The sequence below is a fragment of the Triturus cristatus genome, chromosome 1_2 (assembly GCF_964204655.1).
Source record: "Triturus cristatus chromosome 1_2, aTriCri1.1, whole genome shotgun sequence".
NCBI lineage: Eukaryota > Metazoa > Chordata > Amphibia > Caudata > Salamandridae > Triturus > Triturus cristatus.
Genome location: NC_140580.1, coordinates 29,727,829 through 29,753,353, shown reverse-complemented (window position 1 = coordinate 29,753,353; position 25,525 = coordinate 29,727,829). Strand labels below are relative to the sequence as shown.

The following is a 25,525-nucleotide window of genomic DNA, read 5'->3' as shown; positions in this document are numbered from 1 at the left end:
ACAAGGGGTTTTTGGGCCCCCACCAAACAAACGTAGGAGGAAGTCGAGGGGTGCCCAGGCTAAAAACAAACCAAAGATCCCTCATACTGATTTTGGGAAGTCATCCAAACCCTCCATATCAACTGTGACAACGGTGGCTGACTTACATTCTAAACCCGCTGCACAGGATGGTGTGGCTCCCGTCCTGACTAAAGAGACGGCTAGCGACATTGTTAATGCCCCCCTCTCTGTTGCTCCGCTGGGTAATTTGGAATTCCTGCTTAGGTCACTTTTGTTACCAATTAGTGAAAGCATCAAAAAAGTGGAAATCAGACTAACCATTCTTGAGGCTACACTAAGCAGTATGAAAAATCCGGCCAATTCTCATGAGAGGGCTCCTAAACCTATTGCCACCCCAACAGCTCCAAAAAGTGTTATGCATCTTGCTCCCTCACAGGTTGCAACTGCGGCCGCCCCACCACAAACCCAGAGGAATAACCCTGCCCCAAATAAGCCACCTAACCCCATAGGACCTATACCCCCTGCAAATGCTGTTCCCCCGGTACAGCCCCCAGATAGTGTTGCACCTACTCCACTAATGAAGCTTCCCCCCAGGCCACGTAGACCCAATTTACCACCAGAGGCGAATGACTTTACAGTAGTCATGGCGGGCGTCCCACCACTAGAGGCAGGTGAAGCCGAGGATTTCTGTGCTCTGAAAAGTAGGGTGATTAAGTGGCTAAATTTGAATAGACCCTTACCCGTACACTTAAGCAATGAGATCATAATGGTCAGAAGGGTGCCTTGGATAGGGAGAACACGCAAATCCATCATAGGGGATTGCATATTGGTGAGCTTCAGGGATGCTGGAACAGTTGCTCACATATGCCAGGAAAAGAATAGATCACAGGTAACAACAATTCAAACACTTCATGTGTCTTTCTTCTTTCCCCCCACCCCAGCCCCTGTACACGTGACCCGTTCATATGACAACTGGGAAAGGGTGGGTCGAAGGGGTGTTCATCACGAGTTCAATCCCAGGCCATTATTTAGCCGCCCAGAGCTACCCTTCCACACATTCAATCGGCTCCACTGCCTGGATGGTCTTGAGGGGGTAGATTGACAAAGAGATAATGGTATATGGGGTATAGGGGGTAGAGGGGTTCCAAATGCTGAGTGGGAGAAGCACAGCCCCGAGGCAAAACAAAAGTCATCAAGTTGCGCCCGGAGTTATGTGCTGGATGAACCTAGGGTTGTAGATATTGCATGTATAGGTGACGCACAGGGACCGGAATTGGGAAAACAAGTGCGAGAATCACCTGGTGGGTCACAGGGAGGAGGGGTCCAGGGGGGTGAGGCACTAAAAATCATCTCATGGAATATAGCTGGCCTGGCTGGGAAATTTAATAACAAAGAGTGGCTTGACTATATCAGAAAATTCCATGTAATTTGTCTGCAGGAGACCTGGGCCCAGGAGAATAATTTCCATCTGCAAGGGTATAAGTGTTTTTTTGTTCCTGCTCAAAAATCAAGATCAGGGAGAGCCATGGGAGGTTTAGCTATTTATATAGATCTGAGCCTTCCGGGAAGTTACACTTGCCTTGATTGGAATTCCCACAGGATTCAGGCAGTCAGGTTCACTGGGAAAGGTCTTAGATTTGTTGCAGTAAACCTTTATAACAACGAGATAGCGGGATCTAACATCTCTCTTGTTACTGAATTAGATAATAGGTTGGGCCAGGTCATAACAGGCCAAAAAAATGGGCAGCCACATGGGTTGGTGGTTATGGGAGATTATAATTGCCACTTGTGCCCGGTACTGGTCCAAATAAGCACAGATTGGTCCCGATGCCCTATGGAGAAGGGACCGCATTTCTCTCATACGCCGTTGGGCTCAGCTTTCAGAATCTTACGGTTTAAATATGACCTTGAACACACCATTAATATGGTAGGGATGCAGGAGGATGGCACACTCCCCCCCACATTTAAGGGTAGAGGATGCTCTTCCTTCATAGATTACATTCTGGTCTCAAGGTCCTTAATTAATAAGACAACTAGTGTAGGGATCGAATGGAGTGGCTTTAGTGACCATAACCCTCTTGTTTTGGAGCTGCAGTATATGGTGGGTCTAAGTATTAGAGTTCAACGCACCTTCACTGAGAGAGCAACAGACCAAGGCAGGAGACTAAAATGGGCTAAAATAGACGGGGAAAAGTTCTACAAGGGCCTGGTGGACGCAGGCATACTTGCTATTAATGATTGTTTGGACACAGAAGTCCGCGGACCGAGGATAATGGAAGCTTTCGACCAGATCGCTAATCTGGTCGATGGTTTGCTAAAGACTAGTGTCCCATTTAAGAACCACGGGAATCCCCGATGGTTCGACAAAGACTGCTCTAAAGCTTTGAGGGAGCTGAAAAGCTGCCTTAAAACTAAACCAAGGGTCCCCCACAAAGTTAAGGTGTGCAGAGAAATTTATAAAAAGGAAATTAAGAGGAGGAAACTTGCCTTGCAGGCGGAAGCATGGGCAGATTTACGAGAAGCGGGGGAAAGAAAGGACCTAGCAGGCTTTTGGAAAATAATTAATAACCCAACTTTCCAGGAAAAAGATACCCCGGATATAGGGGCCAATATTCTCCCAGAGCAGTGGGTCAACCACTATAGGGGCCTGTACAATCATGAGCCTGGTTCTACTGTAGACCTACCGGCCATTCCAACTGAGGCTCCACTGGTAGAATTCTCCATTAAGGAGATCATTGCAGGGATTGAGGGCCTGACCAAAAATAAAGCTCCGGGGCCTGATGGAATCCCCCCTGATCTTTTTTTGAGTAACATCGAACTCTGGGCTCCCCTAATGACAAGGGTTATTAATACTGCTATCATCTGTGGCCTGCCCCCGTCTTGGTCCACGGCAGTAATTGTGCCGATTTTCAAAAAGGGCAACAGGGATGACCCAAAGTGCTACCGCCCGATCTCCCTGATTGATGTGTCAGCAAAACTTTTGGGGAGGGCAATTCTTAATAGACTGTCCGAGTGGACCGAGGAAAAAAACATCTTCTCGGACACTCAATACGGATTTAGGGCAGGGAGGTCCACTAGTGACCAGTGCCTGAACCTTTATTTGCTGACTGCCAAGTATACCATGGCTAGTGATGAATCCATTTACATGGGTTTCATGGATCTGGCAGCAGCATTCGATCACGTCAATAGGGAAAAATTGTGGGGCATGATGCTTAGTATGGGGATAGAGAGTGGTCTAATTAATATATTGAGGGAACTGCACAGTGACACCACCGCCAAAGTCCGCTTTAATAGGGAGGGGGGGCTGACTAGTTCTTTTCCCTGTAAGAGTGGAGTCCGACAAGGCTGCATTCTTGCTCCCTTTTTGTTTTCCCTTTATATTAATAATTTGGAGCAGTTTCTGTTGGGTCTGAAGGCAGATTGCCCAAGGGTTGGGTCGCGTCATATTCCTGTTCTGCTTTATGCAGATGACGCGGTACTGATCGCACGGACACCAAGGAGCCTACAAATCCTGATTGATGGTTTTGTTAGGTTCATGAGTGCCCTGGACCTTTCTGTAAATCTGAGTAAATCCTATGTGCTCCTGGCGGGGAAAAAAACCAGCTCTAAATTTACACACAAAATAGGGAGCCACATTGTGGAAGAGGTCAAAACGTTTCCATACCTTGGTGTAACATTCGATGGTGCCCTGCGGTTTGATACCCTGGTGGAGGAACGTTGTGGTAAAATGATTGCATCTAACGGGGCAATTGCTAGCTATGGCAGGAGGCTAGGAAGATGGTCCCCGGAACAGGTGATAAATCTGTACAGCTCAGTATCATGCTCCAAGGTAATTTACGGGGCAGAAGTATGGGGCTTTGTCAATACCACTAGTATCCAACGTGAAGAAAATAAATATCTGAAATCACTCTTGAGGGTACCACAAAGTACTGCTGGTTTGATTGCCCATAGGGAGCTAGGGAGACCATATATAGAAGATTTGATAAAATTGAGGCCTATTATCGCTTGGTTAAAAATCTGGTACAATCCTGATGCGACACTTAGTAGAGAAATCTTATCGGACTGCCTAAAAAGGGACAAGTGTATGCGCATCCCCTGGCTCCTTTATGTGAAGAATACCCTGGAGGAGCTATGTTTTGGGAACCTCTTTACTCACCCTGTAACTATTGTAGCCCAGAATAAACTGCATGTAGGGAGAATTTTTCTAGAGCGGAAAAACCTACGCAGAGATGAGGCTGAAGGGTGCAAAAAGACAGTGAGGGCCCATCACCTAGTGAAGAGCGTGGAAGGTATGGAGCCATACTTGTTCCTCATGTACAATGCACAGGATAGGTTCCTGATGTGCCGTTTCAGATTGAACCTTCTCCCATTTATGTTGGCATCACCAGCGGGGTTTGCTACATCAATAGACCAGAAGGGGCCCTGCGGCTGCGACAACAGGTCTCCGCAAGACTCCCTTCATTTTGTTCTACTCTGCCCCTTTTACTCAATGCCCAGACGCAGATACCTTGTAAATATTTTGAAAAATGCTAATTTGGTCCTCGCTAGGGAGGCACTTGTATTCTTACAGAAAGCTGAGGAACCCCTAACACTGTGTAGTATTATGAACTTTATCAAGGTAGCACTTCGTTTAAGGCTTACTAGAGGAGAAGACTGAAATGTTTTTACTTTAACTTTTAAGTGTTAAATATGGCTATATTGTTGTATTTATGTTTTGTTAATTCACTGTACAAAGAACCCTGAAATGTTTAATGACTTTTTAACATGTAAATATGAGTGTGCTTTTATGGTGTTTTTTAATCACCGAATAAAGATTCTTTGACTTGACTGAGCCAATAGTATTCCCTTGCTTGTCTACGTCAGGAACTCTCTCACAGATCTGGGCTTAGATTTTTTGGACACAACACCCAGTCAATGCTTGTCTTTTTCTAAGAATAAGCTGAGAGAGGCCTTTATTACAAAATGTGTGTTAGAAAGATAGCAATGCAACCAAAGTAAAGTCACGGTTCTAGACTATCATACTCTGCCCAGAGTGTCATCGCTCTCCTTTGAGACTAATAACCTGCACCAATATCTCTTAAGAAGGATGAGGTTACATTTTATCCCCTCAATGTAGGATATCCAACTCTTGAACATTCATTAAACAACTTATCACCATGTCCTTGTGATGGCCTGTCTACCCAAACAATATCCCATATTCTATTCTTTTGTGGCTTCTATAAGACGGAAAGGAAAACGTATAGCCTCCCTCTGATAAAAAATGTTTAGTCTATATTCCTACTCCTCAGCTTTTATAGCTATTAATTCCCTGGAAACCCCCTAAATTTGTTTCATGTTAGCTAATTTTTTACACTCAGTCCTTCGGCCTCGGAGAAGATCTACAGACAGACTATTTTTATTAACCCATGGTCAAGTCTTCAGACTTCTGTAAATGAACTGATGCTAGATTTTAAATATGTTACCTAGAAATTGTCAAAGAATAAGAAAATGCTTACCTGAGGGTGATGCCATCTTCATTGTCTGTTGTAAATATTCCTCCTTATAATGAATAGCCGCTAGCTTTAGAAATGTGGATTTGTGTAAAATGTGATATTTTTTTAAAGGAAAGCGTATAAAATTAATTTGTAACTGTTTTTAATTATTTCTCGATCAAATTGTACTGTGATAATTATTTGTTCTTTTATGCATTTACTAAATGCGAACAAAGGCATTTGATTTTGCCCTGCATTGTTTTCCACCTCACGCCTCTGTGAGGCTTGAAGGACATTTATTTTATCCCCACTCTCTGAATGGCCTTGTGTGAATGAGAATGTAGTCGCAGTCCATGCCCCGCTCTTGTTTACATTCCAGCTGCATTCTCGGCATTTCTCTTCTCCATCCAAATCCCAGCCCTTGTCTGAATGTTAACTTTGAAGCGTTGCTGGACAAAACATACGCATTTCTGCTTCGGTTGGAAAATATGAACAGGTATCTTTAGTAAAAGCTTGGTTCCAATTTTTTTTTTTAAATCAGGGACTTGGTTTACCTCCGTGACAGCAGAACGCGCCCTTCTGAACCGTACCGTATTTAATAAGAGAGCATTTGCTCATAGTGGGATATATACGGGGCAAAAAGTTAAAGGACAGCAGGGCTTTCGCTAAGATAATGTAATGAAGCTCATTCATTTATTGCCCCTTGCATGTGTGACCTAATTCCATTAGGTGACTTCAAAGGGTTGTCGTAAAACAGGCACCCAGATATTATCACGAAAATGGCCTGCGGGCTAGGGCTGTTTTCTGTGCATCTGACACCTTTAACTGCCTTTGTAAAATGAGACTACTGCAAGCTTTAGGTAAATAACAGGGATAGATTGTCTGATATGAGCATTTTGTTTTCTTTTTCTAAGGCGGTTGCCTGCATCATTTGTGGTACTTGCCACAGATGTAGCTTTCTACCAGGAAGGTGGCCCGTGACCAAAGCACAGAATTAGCTAATTTTGTGTATGCACTTAAGCAACTTTAAGGTTCTGTGATTACTTCACCATCTCATGCTTTCTATTTTGTATTTGATACATACATATATCTGTCAGGTTGTGTTTTTTAGCCGCATATAGCTCATGATTCCAAGCTTTCTTCAATAAAGTAGTCTTTTTTAGGTCGAGGACCGCCGGTCTGCCTAAGGCAGAACCGGAAGTCGGAGATTTAATGACTTGGAGAAGAGGGGCTTGAACCCGCCCCTCTTCTCCCCTGTTCTCCATTGGCTGGCCTCTTGAATGCTGGCCAGCCATTGGAGAAGAGGTCAGTCATTCCGATTAGGCCCCGTCCTTTTCGAATCGGGGGGCGTGTTTTTTGCACGAAGTCTAATTATCTCCTCCAGCCAATGGCTGGAGGAGAGAAAAGACAAACACGCCCCCGAATCCGAAAATGCCGCTGCCTTTCTCCGAGGCATTTCTGCTCTGCCTCGGAGAAAGGCAGTGGTGTGTTTGTTTCTCCCTGGAAGCAAATCGCTTTTCGGCGAGATCTCAGCAGCGCCAGCTAGACCTATCCTATTGGATATTTTGTCAAAAGTCCCTTTGCTTGGTCTGTCCTCCCTCTCACCAGTCCGTGCTTGCCTAAATGTCTGTCTGGATGCGTGCACTTTGTGTTTGCATGTGCAGCACAGGGGTTGGCGAGAAGGGTCTGCCAGCCCGTCCCTCCTGCTGACGCTTTGCAGTGAAAGTGAAACCTCCCAGTTTAATGCCAGCCAGGGTGCCACTGCCTCTAGCCTGTTACTGACCCGAGAGTCAGGGAGGAGCCCGGTGCTACTACCCGCCTTGAGAGCTTCGTCACATGGGTCAATGCGTGGCGCCGTGACCAGGCTTCCTGGCCTGGACGACTGTTTTACGAAAAACTACGGAACAGTTGCTCCCACCGCAAAGTATGCAAGTACGCTTTCCCGATACCTAGCCAGTGTATTATGGGTGTTCCTTTATATTAGTCTGAAAATAGACCCCCACCCCAGTTTGTGATGTATATAGCGCCGTCATTTCGTCTTTTGAGCAGTCGGGCCTCACAGAAAGCGCGGGTGAGGTGCACAGGGCGGGGGAGGATTTGCCTTCAGGCCCACAGTGGTCACGTCAGAACGGAGCTGTGTGCGATCCATAATGGCCTCGGTTCCCGGAGACAGTGGGGTGTGAGAAGCAGCATCCCCCTCGCTTTGCGAAGAGGCCTGGATCTTTACTCGGTAAGCTTAGTGTTTACCCACTCCTTTTAGAAACGTTGTTGTCTTGGGGTGGCCCAGTGAATATTCCATTGCACAGCTTCATTTGGGAGTTTGTTGGGCACTTCCAGGTCACAGGGCACTTCCAGGTCACACAGGTGGAGTTCTCCGTGGGAAGCGGATGGAGGTGAAGTGTTATTACTTTTTGATTGCATACAGTTGTGAACATCGTGTTGCAGTTAGACGTGTGCTAAGGTGTAACAAATTTGCATGTATTTTTCTTTTTTTATGTTCGCAGCCTACACGGACAGCTTGCACTCCTGACACTCTATGCATCCTCCTTTCACAGTGTTCTTCCTCATTCTTTGCGATCGCTGTTCTACTTCGCGTTTTCTTTCTTAGCCTTCCTGTTTCTACTTCCTCCTCTTTCTTAATCCTTTTTACCTGTACATCCTTCTTTCTCTTCCCCCTTTTCTCTCCTTCCACTTTTCATCCTAGCATTTGATTCAACATATTGCTGCAGTTTTGCAAGTTTCTTAAAAACACGAGTTTGTGTAAAAAAATAAAAAAAGGCTCAATTGATTCTCAATTGCCTTGCAGTGGTAAGGCAACCATGTTAAAACAAAAACCGCTCAGTTGTCTTACAGTGATAAGGCAACCATGGTAAAGCATCCAATCGCACAGAGGCAACATTGGCATCTGATATAAGAATGCTATGCGTACACTGATATGAGCACAGGCATTATTTCCTCTTTGAAGGCCCGGCAAAATACAAAGTGTATGGCATGATTTGGGCACGCAAACGTGATTATTCAGCATGGTGTTTTTTAGGTTCAAATATAGGCTTTATGCTACTTACTCAAGCATCTGATTAATAATTTTCATATTATAATATATATCTATTTTCATCTGAAACGGACTAAAAGTTATTCAAACTTGCTGCATGCCTGACACCCTGCAAAAGTTAACTGGCCGCCTTTTATCTGTACATCCATAACTTTATGTATGCATTTTATGTGCTGTCTCCGATCAGACAACAAGCGGCAGGGGTTGTCCCCTGCAGGCACTAATAAATAGAAATATAATTCAAACCGGGTGGAAAATTAACCTTCTATTTCATAAAAAGCTTTTGTTTCACCTTTCACTGAAATTCACATTTTAATCACACTGTTTCCAGAGCAGCAATTCTTTCGAAGGGACACTCGGATGTTATAAGTATTTCAAACAAGCTGCTCCTGGTTTCTTGTCTAACATGCCTCCAAGAGACTAACCACCTTCTATAATTAATATGAAAAGTGCTAGATTGGTCCTCAGAACTTTAATAATAACAAGAGGGGGGATTCAAGGCCCTGAAGTGTGAGCCCAAAAATTAACCAGAAGCTGCAGAAAGGTTTTTAAACATAACCTGGGCCACCTTTTATTACAAGGTGTGGGTACTGAACATTTCTTTTTTCTGCTTCTTTACTATGTTAAATCATTACTTATTGGTGTATGAAATTTGAAGAGTAAAAGCGGAATTTGTATTGTGTTGTTTCTTGAGACATCTGTGTACTTTTGTGCATCGGGATCTTTTTTATAACAATGCGTGTTAAATGTCAGAATAACTGGATGCTAATGCCACAGATTGTGTTGAATAACTTGCTTTTGTGTGCAGAATATACAGCATCATTTCTGTATTCTTGGCGATTAAGTAAGTCAACCCTTCTGCCTAATTAAGTTCTCCACTGTAGCATGTTTCCAATAGGTCCTCATAGAGCTCACGAGTAATACCAGTGTTATAGATTCCCCTATCCTAAAACTACAAATGGGGCGGGCGGGGTGTTGGAGTAGGTGAGGTTGCAAGAGATCTGATCTTTATCTAAAGATTGTGTAACAGCTGCTAAGAACATTAGCCAAAAGGATCACAAGAAAATACTTCTAATATGTAAGGAAACGTGAAGGAAACACCACCATCCTTTTGTGGTCTTTCTAGCTCTCTGCCTGCTGTATCACTGTATAGTCTTTCACTTTTTACCTCAAACATTTTATTTACTTTTCTCGTTATTTTACAGTAGCGCATCTGAAAACGTCGTACTGAGCTGCTCCCTCCTTCCAAAAAATAAAAAGATTGTTGAGGCTGGTGCCTATGTCCTCGGGAGTTTTCACACCCCTTAATGGAAGTCGCAGTTCAAAGCCTTGGAAAACGAGCTGGAAAACTACAATTTACATTGGTTTTCAGCACGTTTCCCTGCCACCCTGTGATATTGGAGGCTCACCGGGAGACCGTGTAATGGTAGCCGATATCGTATATAACACAGTGACACCGTGTGAGTTGGCAGGTATGCAACTCAGTGAGAATAATCTAATACTTGAAGAATTTTTTCACTGTTCCTACCAGAACGGGTAAATTTTGACTGCCCAGAACAGATTTTAGCGATAAATATATTTCGAGAAGAATTGTTTTCTGTATTTGAAACTATTGCAGCCCCAATACTTCATTTGACTTACTTTACATTTGAACAGGAGGTGAAGTGGGTGCCACTTCTGCTTTGGCTCCCAAGATCAATGTGTATGTGTATAGATCTATGTCTGTGGCTCTCTGTGTGTGGCTGTGTGTGTGTGTATGTGGCTCTGTGTGTGTGTGTGTGTGTGTGTTTGTGGGTGGCTCTGTGTGTGTGTGGGTGGCTCTGTGTGTGTGTGGGTGGCTCTGTGTGTGTGTGTGGGAGGCTCTGTGTGTGTGGCTCTGTGTTTGGGAGGCTTTTTTTGTAGGTGGCTCTATGTGTGGTGGCTCTGTCTGTGTGTGGGTAACTGTGTGTGTAGGTGGCTCTGTGGGTGGCTCTATTTGTGTGTGGGTTGCTCTATGTGAGTTGCTCTTTGTGGGTGGCTCTATTTATTTATTTATTTATTTAGCGATTTGTAAAGCGCCTGGTGACCCAAGGGCATCCCCGCGCTATAAAATTTGCTGTCCAGATGGGAAGGGAGGAAAGAAGGAGGATGGCCTTATTAAGGGAATAAAAGTGTTTTTAATTTTTTCCTAAAGATAAGATAATTGGATTCCAGTCTAAGGGTGCGTGGAAGGGCGTTCCATCCAGTGGACGCTTTTACTGAGAAGCGTCGACCTCCAGTGCGTGTCTTTTTAAATCTGGGGATGTGGGCTAGGTGCTCATTCTCAGACCTCAGGGATCTGGAAGTTATATGGAGTAACCAGGCCGTTGAGGATCGGAGGGCCACTTCCATTGATCAGTTTAAATGCCGTGCACATGGCTTTGAATTCCACTCTTTGGCGCACAGGGAGCCAGTGCAGGGCCTTGATAGCAGGTTTCGCTGACACTCTGGAGGGAAGGTTCATGAGTAGGCGGGCAGCTGCATTCTGTGTTCGCTGCAATTTCGCCAGGGTGGCCTCAGGGGCTCCCAAGTAGATCATGTTGCTGTAGTCCAGACGTGATAGTATGAGCCCTTGGACCAGTAGTTTCCTGGCTGCGGGGGGGAGTAGGGGGAGAATCCTGCGGGTAGTACGCATAAGCCCAAAACAGGTTCCTGCAGTTTTGGCCGCTTGCGTTTTCATGGAGAGCTCGGGTTCTAACCATACACCTAGAGTCTTAATTTCATGTTTTGGGGTAGGAATTTCTCCGAACGCGTTTGGCCAGACCGCTGGGGGGATGGTCACCCATTGCTTTCCCATGAGCATCACTTCGGTCTTTGACCCATTAAGTTTTAGTGATGACTCACACATCCATCCGTGGATTTCCGTAAGGCAGTTTGCCAGTTTGTCTGGGTGGTCGTCTAGTTGGGATAGGGAGACGACCAGCTGTGTATCATCAGCGTAGCTCACTATTTTTATGCCGAATGGGCTCACCACGTCTTCAAGGGGGGCCATGTATGTATTAAAAAGCGTTGGGCTCAGGGAGGATCCCTGAGGGACCCCGCTCATGAGGGGAAGAATGGACGAGCGATGGTTGCCGTCCCAAACCTGGAATGTGCGCCCCGCAAGGAAGGACTCTATCCAACTGAGTGCCGTCCCGGTCAACCCTGCCGCCGTCAACTGATTGAGGAGGACACGATGGTTGACTGTGTCGAAGGCTGCACTAAGATCCAGGAGGATCACTGCCACTGACCCTCCTGAATCTAGTATGCGCCTTGCCTCTTCGATGACGGTGAGAAGGGCAGTATCTGTGCCGTGGCCCGGGCGGAACCCAGTTTGGGATTGCCGTAGGATGTTATTTACCTCGAGAAACTGAGATAATTGTCTGTTGACCAGTTTCTCAGCTACCTTGCTAATACCAGGGAGGAGTGAGATTGGTCGATAGTTGGCCATATCTGCTGGATCTAGCTGGTTTTTTTTTAGGAGTGCCTTCACCACTGCGCTCTTCCAGCTAGCGGGAACCAAACCCCTGGCAAGTGAGCTATTGATAAGCTCCGTGATCGTGGGAATGATGGCGGGGGTAACAGGTTTAAGGAATCTCAAGGGTACAGGGTCCAATGGTGATCCGCTTTTCATTTTGGTCAAAGTTGCTTCAACCTCGTTACAGGTTACTAGTCTAAATGTCGCCAGTTGAGGGCTTCCAGACTGGGTGGAGGGTGGACCAATGTCCGTGTAGCTAGAGGGACATGAGGGAGGAAGGGATGCTAGGATGCGGGCAATTTTGTCGTTAAAATAGGTGGCTAATTCGTCGCTTCGGTCCACAGGGGGGCCATTGGAGGGCGGAGTGGTTGGAACTTTCAGAAGCTCTTTTACAATTAGGAAAGATTCCCTGGCTGAATTAGTGGATTCTTTTATCCGAGTTTCATAGTGGGAAGCTTTAGAGCGCTTAATAGCAGTTTTATATAATCTGACTGACTTTTGGTAGGCTTCCTTGCTGGCATGCTGCCAGTCTTTCCTCCAAAGTCGTTCGGCTCTCTTACAGTTTTTGCGTAAAAGACGAAGTTCCGGTGTATACCATGGGGCGGAGCCTAGTTTCCCAGTTTTGTCCTCCCGAGTCCTAACTGGGAGTACGAGATCAAGGGAGGTAGTAATCCATTCCCTATATTTACTGTCAGCGACATCCGGGTCTTCTGCGTAAGCAGGGATGGTTGATTTTAGGGTCCTAGCCCAATCTTCGGTGGGGAGCCTGGACCAGGCCCTGTCCCTGGTATAAGTGGGCGGTTTATGAGGTTTCCTGAAAGTCCCTGGAAGTTGGAAGGAGACTAAAAAGTGGTCCGCCCAAGGGAGAGGAAGGGGCTCACTAGCTATCATAGTGAGGGAACTTGTGAACACAGGGTCCAGCAAGTGACCCTTGATGTGGGTGGCTCCAGAGTTTAGAAGGCGGATGTCAAGGGCCGCCAGATCAGTGATCAGGTCGATGGCCCCTGAATCTGAGGGGTCATCGAAATGAATATTCAGATCCCCTATTATCATAAAATTAGTGATGGAGTGGGCTTGTGTAGTTACTGAATCCAGGAGAGAACTAGCAAAAGGACCTGGATGACCAGGGGGGCGGTATACTAGGATCCCTGAGAGAGAGTTAGTCGGGTCTAACTTAATAGTAAACTGCAGGCTTTCAGAATCAGGAATATGGGCGTCATTAGTATTGCAGAGGAAATGGTCCCGATGAATAATGGCGACACCACCACCCCTACCTAGGGGACGAGGTAGGGACTGGATGAGGAAGCCCGGTGGGGTTGCTAGCACCATATCTGATTCTGAGTGGGAAGAGAGCCACGTTTCCGTCAGGAAAAGGACGTCTATGTCATGGTCTTCTACGAGATGGTTAATCAGCGTCGCGTGTTTTGGGAGAGAGCGACAATTCAGCGAGGCAAGTTTGAGGGCTGAGAGCTTGGGGGCTCGAATAGGGAGCGTAAGTTGGACAGGAAGGCAGTGAGTACAGCTGATGAATGGTCCATTCAGGTCGTGAACATACTCACAGGAGGGGGAAGTGGTGGGTCTAAGACTTAGAAGGTCCCGACGAGAGTAGCTTACCCTCGGGGCAGCTTCATCCAGCAAGGGTTCTGGCCCTGGGCCCGACCGTGCGCGGACGGGCGCAGACGGGCTTGCCTTTGGCGCGCCTTCGGCGCGCCGTCGGCGCGCCCGCTGCGCGCGCCCGCTGCGCGCGTCCGCTGCGCGGCCAGAGACACCGTCTCATGATAAAGGGGTGGTGGAGGGCGTGGCCGATCGTCAGGGGGCGTGGCCAGGCTCAAGGGCTTGTCGGGATGGCGGCAATCACCGAGGCAGCTCTTTGATCAGCTGTGCGGTGTGCGGGGATGCCGGTGTGCGACCGGAGTGACGGTGAGTTTAAAAAATGGCATAGAACAGGTTTAAAACAAACAAATTACGAGACACAAGTAAAACTCCCGGCTTCCGCCTCAGGAGACAGCAACAGTGCTAATGCGCGTGGGGGCAGAGTTGCGCTATAAGTAGTGTGCTGGGGGGCGTGGCCGATCGTCAGGGGGCGTGGCCAGGCTCAAGGGCTTGTCGGGATGGCGGCAATCACCGAGGCAGCTCTTTGATCAGCTGTGCGGTGTGCGGGGATGCCGGTGTGCGACCGGAGTGACGGTGAGTTTAAAAAAAAATGGCACAGAACAGGTTTAAAACAAACAAATTACGAGACACAAGTAAAACTCCCGGCTTCCGCCTCAGGAGACAGCAACAGTGCTAATGCGCGTGGGGGCAGAGTTGCGCTATAAGTAGTGTGCTGGGGGGCGTGGCCGATCGTCAGGGGGCGTGGCCAGGCTCAAGGGCTTGTCGGGATGGCGGCAATCACCGAGGCAGCTCTTTGATCAGCTGTGCGGTGTGCGGGGATGCCGGTGTGCGACCGGAGTGACGGTGAGTTTAAAAAATGGCACAGAACAGGTTTAAAACAAACAAATTACGAGACACAAGTAAAACTCCCGGCTTCCGCCTCAGGAGACAGCAACAGTGCTAATGCGCGTGGGGGCAGAGTTGCGCTATAAGTAGTGTGCTGGGGGGCGTGGCCGATCGTCAGGGGGCGTGGCCAGGCTCAAGGGCTTGTCGGGATGGCGGCAATCACCGAGGCAGCTCTTTGATCAGCTGTGCGGTGTGCGGGGATGCCGGTGTGCGACCGGAGTGACGGTGAGTTTAAAAAATGGCATAGAACAGGTTTAAAACAAACAAATTACGAGACACAAGTAAAACTCCCGGCTTCCGCCTCAGGAGACAGCAACAGTGCTAATGCGCGTGGGGGCAGAGTTGCGCTATAAGTAGTGTGCTGGGGGGCGTGGCCGATCGTCAGGGGGCGTGGCCAGGCTCAAGGGCTTGTCGGGATGGCTCTGTGTGTGTGGGTGGCTTTGTGTATGTGGCTCTGTGGGTGCAAATGCAATAGGTCTCGCATTTGAGAGTGATTAAGCTATTGACATTGTAAATAATAATGCCGTTTCTTTAAATGTTTTAAAAACAAAAACTAATGTCATGAGCAATGCCAATAGCTCTAACTTTAACAATGCCGAGACCATTGCATTGTAAATGCTTGTTTCCCCTTCTCTCACATTGATACTAAACCCCTTCTGAATTGATATTGACCCTGCTGGATGTCTGGCTTTTGTTTGTATAGTTTGTAAGTTAACACATATCAGTTTATTTAGAGGGTATTTTTTATTTTGTAAGAACCGCCCCTGAGGAACATCAGGGCTCTTTACTATTAAAATACATATCCTGCAGCTACACTCAATAACATTTTTACAAAATGAGAGCTTTACATGTAAATTGCATAGCTCTGGGATACAGACCGAGCACATTTAATAAATTGCTTTGACAAGTATAATTAATTCTAGCTGTTCCCCGGCCATGCATGAGGAGCAGCAGGTGATACTCTGCTCCACAGATGGTGTGAGTGAAACTGGGAGCAGTTGGATTTTGTTGGGGCACAGGTTATATCGAGAAGAGGGTTTTTTTAAGGTTGGGCGGTGATTATTTTGTGACATATGGGGAGGAAAACAAGTTGAATTTCTCAGCTGCCTTGTCCCGGCCTCATATTATTGAAAGGCTGATGTAGCCTTTGAATGATGGCGCGTCCTATTTATTTGCATTTTTGCAAAAACACTCAACTAGTGCCACCAAATAAGTGAAGGCCCTCTTAAAAATCTATAGAGCCAAATGTGTCTCCCTTGTAATGTATGGGGCTGACCTGTGGGGTTGCAGGAATGTGAAGGCCTTCCAGGTGGTCGAAGATAAGTTCTTTAGGAATATTTTATCTGTCCCACAATCAACAGCTAGCTACATTGTTCATCAGGAATGTGGAGCGGGTTTTGTTGAAGATTTAATTGCCATGGCACCGCTGTTAAAATGGATTGTTACCTGGTTAAACCCTGAATTAGGGCTAAATCGTGAAATCCTGAAAGATTGTTTGGCCCTTGATCATGGGTGTCGCATTCCCTGGCTTAAATATGTCCATAACTTGTCAGTAAAACTTGGCAGACCTGAAATATATAATTTTCCTGAAAAACTGCTGAGGGGAGATATAAAGTGGGTTAAAGATTCATATTTGCGAATAGCTACAATGGCTAGATAAGAAAGGGAGCTGGTAAAACCGACAGTAAGGGCTCATCAATTGTGGAAGACTGCCCTGACCATGGAACCATATCGAGACATGGTTACAAACCCCAATCACCAATTTCTACTGGTTAGATTCAGATTAGATCAATTTCATTTTCTTTTAGGTGAATCGCCAGGCTGGAAGAGGGTGAAAGATCTTGGGGTCTGCTCATGCGATGATTTCTCTGTTCAGGATACCATGCATTTTATTTTTTTCTGCGAACATCTTACTGGTATCAGGAAGCGCTTCATTCTCCCAATTTTAGTTAATAAGGGCTTTGTGCAAGTTAAGCCAGCTCTCCTTTACCTGCAGTTATTGTCGAATGTGTGGGAAGTCTTTAATGTTGCTAGTTTCCTTTCTGCGGCAGTAAAAATTATAAGGAAAACAAGTCAAGCCTAATCTGTCTAAAACTTTTAATCTGAATTAACTGAATTTATTTTGTGTTTTATTTTGTAATTCATTCAAAATATGTTTGGAAACCTTTGTATATAGTCTTATATGTAAATCATGTTTTTTATCTTTTTTAATGACAGAATATGTCTTTTAGTATACTTTTATGGTTTTGCATAAACCGAATAAAGTAAATTTGATTGAATGATAAACATTTCATGAAGTGCACTTTCATCCTGCCCAGGATGTCCTGGCTGTTGCAAAAAGGTGCTGGCACAGAGCTTTTCTTTAGGGGGTGCAGGGGAAGGACATAGCTGGTTAACTGTGGCTCTCCTTGAGGGACCTGGGTAGAGCTCAGTGATTGTACCTGGAAGAGACGACTGGTGACGGATGTAGGAGAGTAGGATCTGCTCCTTATAGTTACCCCCACTTTTTGCTGATGTTTCACTGTTTTTGACTTAGATTGACTGGGATCCTGCTAACCAGGACCCCAGTCTAGCTGCTTTCGCCTCTAAATTTATTGCATGTACTTTAGGTACACTCCAGATTGGATTCTGGGGTACCCTTATCAGTCCCTAGTATATGGAATACTATGTACCCAGGGCATAGGTACCCCAGAGGCCTCCCAGGGACTGCAGCATGTATTGTGCCACCTCTGAGAGATCATTCAAACCGACACCACAGGTCTGCTACTGCAGCCTGTGTAAGGTGGTGTGTGCACCCCTTACTTAGATATAGGTTACCTATATCTATTCTAAATCACTACACATATAAACCTATCAGTCACCCCTATGGCAGGCCTTAACAATCCTGAAGGTAGGGTACTGGGTTTTAGGTGAGAGGGTGCCCATGCATGAACCTATTCTCCGGGGCTGTCTGTGATGCAGCCGACCATATATGTTTAAGTGCATTATAACCTTGCGGTAAATGCTAACTTTAAAACGGCTGCTTAGAAATATGTCGTGTTTGGTGTCACTTTGGAATCATACCTCCACACCAGTAACTGGTGTGGGAGGTATGATTCCCCCCTACTAGAGGGACTTATGGGAACACCCGGTACCAGTTTTCTCAAACCTGGGCATCACAAAATGGATGCTGCCAGCCACAGACACGAGTCTGCCCTCCTGCTGCTGGACGAAACTCGAGCAGAGGAAGGCCTGACAATAGGGTTCCTGTCACAGGGAGGTGTGACCACCTCCCAGACAGGATTTAGTGTATTGGGGCTGGGTGGGTGCACTGCTAGAGTGCCAGAAAGTCTGCACTGGGGGCACAATTGGTGTCCCTGTGTATAGTTCAGCTCAAACCAGTCGCAGGAGCCATTTGCTCCTGCTCTGGCGTGAAACTGGACAAAGGACAGGGGTGTAGCCACCCCTCTGTCCTGACCCTCCCATAGGTGGGTCACCAGAGTTTGTCCCACCCCTTCCTTGGGTATAAAGTAGGAACCCCTGACTACAGGACTTTAGATTTACCTGGACGAAACTCTGCTACAGAAACCAAGTACTTCGACGATCTGCACTACGCTGGCTGACTGAAGAATTTCCCTTGGAGTAAAGGAGTTACTACCCTGCAAGGCAGGCACCTTTAACGCATCTGACCGGTTTACATCTCCCAAGCTCCTGAGGACTCAGGAGGTGGGTTTCCGAACGTCGCTGAGGTCGATCAGTTATCTCAGTAATCCTGAGACCCGTATCCCTCGTGGAGACCGTGCAACCTGAACCCCTGTGCACAGTGTACATTTGCAGCAGTATATGCTTTTCGGCAATCCCTGAGACTGTGCTTTGGGCTACTTGTAGTCCTGACTAAGTGCAGTAATTCCACCGAAGATTTCCGGCCTACACTCCACGAGTGTTCCATGGGCTGGTATTTTATGATTCAGCTGGAGGTCCCTTCGCGATACCTGGTCCGTTGGCCTGTGGGTCCCTGTGAAGGTAACTTTGACTTTCATTGGGCTTTCCTGGTTGCTCCAGATGTGCCCTGACTCTCCATTGCTTGGAGTGTCCCCTGGACCTTGCTGGTCTTCACCAAAGCTTCTTTACTCTGCCCTCATGGGTTGCAGTTGCCAAGGCTTGTTGGTGTTCAATCCGGACACTGCCCCCCAGCACTCGACATCCTTCGTGGGACAGCTCACCCCCGGACTTTGGTCATCATCGACGTCTCCTGGTCCCCGCGGCTGCAGAGTCAAGCATTGCACCATCTCACCTGAAGCACCCGACATCGGTGGGCATTCGTCTATCGTGCCCCTCGTCACCCTGAAGTGACCCAGACTCTGTCCCCTCTGCTATCAGGTTCTTCTCACCTCTGATCAAGGCTTGGATCACACCGGACACTTTTCATCTTCCCGGCAGCAGCGCTTCTTTGCATCACGCCACTGAAAACGACGAGGGTTTCCGCCACCACTTGACCCCTATGCACCCGGCACCTCTGGGATAGGTAACACAGGTACCTCGGTACTCTCAAGGGTGCTGGCCTTAGAGCCTTCTATATTTGAAAGGGTTTGTTTAAAGTCCTCTCCGAAGTGTCCTTAAACTCTAATTTTCCAACCGTGACTTTCCCATAGAGTTGCACGGAGCTCGCACCTGTGTTCTCACACTGCACACGTCCTCTGTGGGTCCCCTGTGTCACTACTTTGGGAGGTTACAGGGGTCCCAGCGATTCTACATGCTCTAGGCACTGTGTCTAGTGAAGTCGTGGTTGTTATACCACTTTCTTAGTATATGGTTTGGTCTCCCCCTGAAGCCCGCTGTGTATTGTGCTATTTATTGTCGTTCTAGTGATTTAATAGTATGTGCTTTGTGCTCTAATCTCATAAAGAGATTAGTAGAGAGTGTTTAGTAATAAATACATATTTTTATAATAACACTTGTGTGGTTCTCCTTTCATTTGGTCATTCAGGAGGTTATGATCTGGTAAAACAAGCTGCTTTACATTCCGTCGAGACTTAGCCTGAAGGCTGCTCTCCATAGCTACCACTAGGATAGCTTTCAATAAAGGTTGTCTTTAACCTAATCATCAATAAGGGTCGTTTGGACTGGTGCAAGGTGCCCACTTTAATTAGTGGACAGCATATACCAGGCTAACTTCTCACAACGGAAGCAAAATTCACATACAAACTGTCAAAGAGCTACAAAAAGCACAAAGATAGCCCCTAGAACCCTTTATGGAAAGATTTTTTAGGGGATAATTGGACACTTTAGACTTTTGCCAGTTTATTCGAATTAACTCTTCTCCCATCTGCTTGATCTGAAGACTTGGATAGCATTATATCCAAAAGTATTTTTTAAAAGTATCTGAGAGCAGTTTCAAACCTATTTTCGCGGCTTGGAGTTGCCACTTACTTTGTTTGTTTTAGCGGCTGTGAGGAGCCACATGGCTCCTCTGATTTGTCAGCAGTCTGAGGAGTTTTTTTTCTTCACTGAATAGAGAGAATGAAAGCTTAGTGTGGCCACATCAGAATATATGATAGGCAAAAGAGGGGGTGCAGAGTGTCTAAGTTAAATATTGATTTAGCTTCTCTTGCATGCTGGACCCCTGCATTCCCGGGCAGCCTGTAATGGTGCTGTGCTTACAGTGCTCCTCCCACCTTTTCCTTTAAGATATATGTGGGTGGTCTTTCGTGTGCCTGTATTTATTTTATTTTTCTTACAACGATATGGGAGTTAATAAGTAGAAACCTATTCCTCATGGGAGAGGGCATGTTTTGCACCTGCCAAATTGTTGGCAATTCCAGACACATTGTGTCCTGCACAAAATATTGCCTTTCTCAATAAACAAGTCATAACACTTTAACGGAGTTTCAGTAACTTATATTGCACAACTGCTCACCAAGCTACAACGTACAACAAACAATAGCTTATTATTAATCAAATAGGAGAAACCTAATACATTTACCAATGCTTGTTTTATTTGCAGACCATCTCCACTCCTCCCCATCCCTCCCACACCCTCCAGTAAACCTGTTATGTGCCCTGTTCCTCCCACCAGCTTCCGTGACCTTCTTGATTGGCCCCGTCCCTCCCACTCTGTCCTGCGACCTTTTTGCTTGCCCTGTCGCTTCCACCCTCTCCGGCGACCTTAATGCTTGTTTTCTATTTCATCCAACATGTTGTTGTTTTTTTCCCCCAAACAATTCTGACCTTTCGTCTCATAATTTTCCCCTCTCTCTCTTCTGCAGTTCCTACTCTACCTTCAGCAGCTGCAATCCTAACTGCTTGGATTCTCTTGCTTAATCTATCCCTGCCTCTGTGCTCTCAAAAGTGAATAGCCCTCTCAATGTTCTCCTCTCATTCACAAAGCGACTTGGCACAGATGCAGAGCAGATACGTACCCACCCATTGATGACCACAAAAATGGTAGGCACCCAGTGGCGTAGACAGTGTGTCTGTCATAGGCCCTCGTGAAAGGAAGAAAATGGCCCCCCAGCTACTGTTTGTACTGTGGACCACAGCAATAATTAGGGTTCAGTGAGTACTTCGGGCCTCTGGGGCCTGGTGCCACTGCACCTGCTGCAACAAAGACAGCACACCCGGGAACCTACTGGTCCCAAACATTCCTACCTATTCTTGCACAAGTCTTGCACAGCCCAGCTCCCACCTATGTGTGTTCATGGTACTTGTATTGGTATTGGCAGGGCCCATTACCCCTTTCAGTATAGAGGTCTAGATAAAGCCTCAGCCCACTTGCACGCGGGCACTAGCCAGCTCTCACTTACCCACAGCTGTGTACAAATAGGAGAAAAGTGTGCATGCCACTGTCCAGCCACTGCCTGTTTACAGGGACGCCTCTAATCAAGGGCACTGACCTGACCGTGACCCCTGGAGGGCTTAGGTATTTACACAGATGGCCGGTCCCTTTTTATGATCATACGCCTGACACAGTAGGTACCACCTACATGTATGTGCAAGTACACACACTGCTGGAAATTCTTTAAATACATACACACAGAGCATGGCACATTTTAAAAGACCTAACCATATGTACCTACAAGTGGTGACACTACCCTATTTAAAATGACATCTGACAGTCTAGCACATACCTGTGTATGTGAATGAAACACTTTCAACAGGTCGCCCATGTGAGAAATATATTCAGAGAAAAGTGTGCATGGGACGAAGTGCCCGTTCTACAAACTTTCAACGGGCACCATTCGCTTTGACGGTTCAGTTGGTGGTAGTGTACCAATTACTCGTGTGTACATGCAGTGCTCGGAGAGACCAGGCACTACGACAACCAGTGGACATTGAAGCGGCATACTTCCTCTTTTTAAAAAGACTGAGGTTCTGGTAGTAGTAAAGGGAATTGAGCAGATGCAAGTCTTCCTAGAGTGAAGACTGCCATTCACCCCAATGTCACTGAAACAAAGACTGGGCGAGGTCCACTCTAACCTGGTGGAGGAATGTACTGTAGTTGATTGTTACTGTGTCGATGGTTGTGGTAGCAATCTGTATTGGTTAACGGGCAGCTAACTGCTCCTGTAGGGGAGGTGGGACAGAAATATTGATGTGCCTGTGACTTTTGGAGATTAATGCTAAAGCCCTATACCTTCCAAAGTTGTTTTATCTCTTCTATTGAACGGAGGGGACGTGGCTCCTCCCCCTGCACCTCCCCTCACTTCCTGCCGCCTGCCCTGACCCGCATAAAGCTGAGGAGGTCACGGCCGCGCAGCAGAGAAACCGTGAGCGCCGCGAAAACTAAAAACTGAATTACTAACTTGCTAAATGTACTGATTTATCGCATTGCGCGAATAACAATTGACTACTAATTGTGTTCTGCTGTGAGTTCAGTCACCGATTGTTTTAACATATCTTTTTATTTGCACTTGTGATTGTTGTACTCACCCTCGCACTGCCATCAGTAAACTCGAGGCATCTAGGGAGTCCATTGTCCCCCGGTCCGTCACGGCTGTTGTGCCGATTGAACGGAGGGGACGTGGCTCCTCCCCCTGCACCTCCCCTCACTTCCTGCCGCCTGCCCTGACCCGCATAAAGCTGAGGAGGTCACGGCCGCGCAGCAGAGAAACCGTGAGCGCCGCGAAAACTAAAAACTTAATTACTAACTTGCTAAATGTACTGATTTATCGCATTGCGCGAATAACAATTGACTACTAATTGTGTTCTGCTGTGAGTTCAGTCACCGATTTGTTTTAACATATCTTTTTATTTGCACTTGTGATTGTTGTACTCACCCTCGCACTGCCATCAGTAAACTCGAGGCATCTAGGGAGTCCATTGTCCCCCGGTCCGTCACGGCTGTTGTGCCGATTGAACGGAGGGGATGTGGCTCCTCCCCCTGCACCTCCCCTCACTTCCTGCCGCCTGCCCTGACCCGCATAAAGCTGAGGAGGTCACGGCCGCGCAGCAGAGAAACCGTGAGCGCCGCGAAAACTAAAAACTTAATTACTAACTTGCTAAATGTACTGATTTATCGCATTGCGCGAATAACAATTGACTACTAATTGTGTTCTGCTGTGAGTTCAGTCACCGATTGTTTTAACATATCTTTTTATTTGCACTTGTGATTGTTGTACTCACCCTCGCACTGCCATCAGTAAACTCGAGGCATCTAGGGAGTCCATTGTCCCCCGGTCCGTCACGGCTGTTGTGCCGATTGAACGGAGGGGACGCGGCTCCTCCCCCTGCACCTCCCCTCACTTCCTGTCGCCTGCCCTGACCCGCATAAAACCAGATGGGACCAAGGCCGCGCAGCGGACGCGCGCAGCGGGCGCGCCGCTGGCGCGCCAAATGCAAGCCCGTCTGCGCCCGTCCGCGGCCGGTCGGGCCCAGGGGCCAGTTCCCCTGCCTCTCCCCGAAAATATGCATCGACCATGCTCAGAGAGCTGCATGGAAAACGGAAGATCGCTACCCCCACCCGCCTTTGTTTGGCTGAAGCAGGTATTTTATGCAACAGATCTTCTTTTCCTGAAGTCCTCCCCACCCACGATTCTGACACGCCTACAAACGGCATCTTGCCCCTCACTTCTAGCACTCAATACCTAGCGGGCCTCTCTGTTATATATTTAAACACTCGCTCTATGGTGAAACACCCACTTGAGATTCTCCAACTCCTACAGTTGGAGAGGCCTGATTTACTTCTCCTTACGGAAACGTGGCTTACGGACGAATCTACACCGGATAATTATTATATTCTGCAGACTAACCGCCCCTCAGGGAAAGCGGGTGGCGGGGTTGCCGCCATTATCCTCAAAGACCATCAATTCAAAACTATGGAGATTAAGGGCATATCTTCTGTGGATAGTCTAGTCATCAAACTAGAATGCCCAAAATCGTCTTTTACTTGTGCCCTGTTTTATAGACCCCCCTGTTGTATGCCCACTTTTCCCCAGGCCCTAGGAGAAATGATCTCTCACCTGGCGATTATTCACGCTAGACTCCTTATTTTAGGGGACTTCAATTACTGGCCCTCAGATACTAGGGAGAGCGCCAGCTCTATTGAACTTACAGATCTTTTGTTGGGTATGAACTGCACCCAACATGTGCAGGCACCTACCCACACCAAGGGACATATATTAGACCAGGTTTGGACAACGAACATTACCCCCTCGTCCCTTTCGATCTATCCATGCACCTGGTCGGATCATCATTTTGTGTCCTTTACCTTACCTGAAGTTCAACTCCCTAGACCTAAACCGACCAAAAACCTTAAGTCAAGGAGCTGGAAAAATGTTAACATTGACCTTCTCTGTTCCCATCTTACTCTTACGTCCCCTATTGACTCGGAGTCAATCCACGTTCAGGCCACAAACCACAAATCCTGGCTTGAATCCGCAAGTGAGCACGTCGCTCCGCTCAAGTACATTAAAACCGGTAGACCACATGACGCTCAGCGGTGGTTTTCTGCGGACCTAAAAACTAAGAAACTTACTCTCAGACAAGCTGAGCGTAAGTGGAGACTCCACTATCACTTAGTAGACAAAAATCTTTATATTACCCTATTAAAGGAATATAAAAGTGCCATCCTTCAAGCAAAAACAGATTACTTCTCAAAAAAGGTGTTAGACTCAGCCAATAAAGCTAAAGACATTTTTTCTATCGTCAGTGAGCTGTCTAAACCTGACAGAATCGTGCCTAAACCTTCTCCCTCTCAATCTCTTTGTGACTCACTTAATTCCTACTTTATGGATAAGATCACTGACATTAAAGCCAGTATCCCGCCCTCCTGCACCCCCCTCACTCCCCCCAAAACCAAGGATCTGCCACCTCCGATGACCCACCTTCCCCCCATTTCCTTGGAAACCTTTTTGGGGTTACTAAAAAGAGTCAGCTCAGGGTCCCCAACAGACTGCTGTCCCCCTCACATCTTTCAGCAGACCCTCTCCAGGTGTCCTGACCATTCTCTCTCCCTCTTAAATAAATCACTCCAAGAGGGCATAGTCCCCAACCTCTTTAAGCATGCGGAAATTATCCCTATACTGAAGAAGCCAGGGGCCGACCCTTCCATCCCCGGCAACTACCGTCCCATATCGCTCCTACCATACCTTAGCAAAGTCCTTGAGGCCCACGTCTCCTTACAGTTAAGCTCTTTTGTGGAGCTGCATCATATTTTGGACCCTCACCAAGCCGGCTTCCGACCCTTTCACTCCACCGAATCTGTCATTGTAACAGTGATGGACGAGCTTAGAGGGAGTGCTGACAAAGGGCTTACTCAGGCTCTGGTCCTCCTGGATCTGTCTGCGGCTTTTGACACGGTAGATCATAACATCCTTTTGGACCGTGTCAATAACGCTGGGATCCAGGGGCGGGCCTTGGATTGGATTTCCTCTTTTCTTAGCAATAGATCTCAATCAGTTCGTCTTGACAACTTCTCGTCTAAAAAGAGGAAACTCTCCTGTGGAGTCCCTCAGGGCTCCTCCCTTTACCCGCTTTTGTTTAATCTCTATCTTCTCCCATTAATCTCCTCTCTTCGGGACAGGGAAGTTGTAACCTACAACTATGCGGATG

General features: G+C 46.9%; 1 protein-coding gene and 1 long non-coding RNA gene across 4 annotated transcripts in view; one reads left to right on the top strand and one right to left on the bottom strand.

Annotated features, from left to right (window-relative positions):
- Positions 1–22,501, bottom strand: part of LOC146866679 (uncharacterized) — a 99,284-nt gene extending 76,783 nt beyond the window's left edge. The window contains exon 1 of the long non-coding RNA XR_014960450.1: positions 22,406–22,501. This is a non-coding gene — a long non-coding RNA (uncharacterized LOC146866679). The remainder of the gene's footprint in view (positions 1–22,405) is intronic.
- Positions 1–25,525, top strand: part of PPFIA4 (PPFI scaffold protein A4) — a 3,163,248-nt gene that overhangs the window by 494,479 nt on the left and 2,643,244 nt on the right. The gene's annotated exons all lie outside the window — the stretch shown is intronic.